Genomic DNA, 1037 nt, shown 5'->3' on the forward strand with positions numbered 1-1037 from the left:
CGGTCTGGTAGCCCCAGGTGTCTGGCCTGGTGGTCTGGCAAGTCCAGATCCCTGGTAGTTCAGGCAGCCCAAGGGTCCAGCTGACTCATGGATCCAGCAGCACCAACACCCCAACAGTCCTGGGGACGAGCTGTCCCGGTGGTCTGGTGGCCCCATGTGTCCTGGACCAGCCAGCTGGGTCCCACAAGAGCTGCAGTGGCAGAGCCAAGGGGAACGAGACCCTGAGCAGGAACAGAAGGGCTTCAGAGCAGCCAAGGGTTAACCTGCTGTGGGGAGGACACAGCTGGGAATCGGGGGCTCACACTGGCACCCACTGGGCACCCACAGTGGCCCCACACTTCTAGCCCAGTGGGGCAGCTGGGTCAATAAGCCTGCTCAGCACCGCAATACTGGACAGGCCAGGGCTTCCCTGATCACCACTCCGTGCCAGCGGGCTTTCCAGCTTGGCAGTCACGGCAAGAGATGGTACAAGCTTGTCTGGGCTCCAGGGGCATTGGCTGTACAGTGAAAGCATGCACGGAGGAGACCTCGACCGTCTCCCGCGTGGCAGCACAAATGCAGCTAAATAGCTGCAGCAATCTTCTGCTGAGTGCCGGCTGCCTCCAAGGAGCTGCAGCAAGATGTATGGACAGCGTGCCTCTCCTGTGGAGCTGGATCTGAGGGCCGGGTAGCTCCAGGGCTTCCCTGTGAGTGTGAGGCCTCCATCACAGCAAGCACGAGTGGGGCAGCATCCTGCTGGAGAGGATTAGGGAGCCCTGGGTGGTGTCCTGAGCACCTCCTCAGCCCTGAGATCCCTTCACTAAGCGAAGATTAAATGAGTTTGGTGGGTTATTACCACCACTATCCTTCAGTGTTTGCAGCATGTGTGAGTAATACGCACGGAAGGATTCTCTTGCACTCAGATGAGAGATTCCCAGTGGGGAAGTCCCTGGTTGGAAACATTATTTTTTGTAGTTACAGCCCCATAAACATGACTGCATCTTGCTGACCTCCCAATGCCAAGCCATGGGCTTACTGGGAATGCAAAGTCCAGCGTG

Source organism: Apaloderma vittatum, unplaced genomic scaffold, assembly GCF_000703405.1.
Source record: "Apaloderma vittatum isolate BGI_N311 unplaced genomic scaffold, ASM70340v1 scaffold38767, whole genome shotgun sequence".
In the NCBI taxonomy this organism is placed as follows: domain Eukaryota; kingdom Metazoa; phylum Chordata; class Aves; order Trogoniformes; family Trogonidae; genus Apaloderma; species Apaloderma vittatum.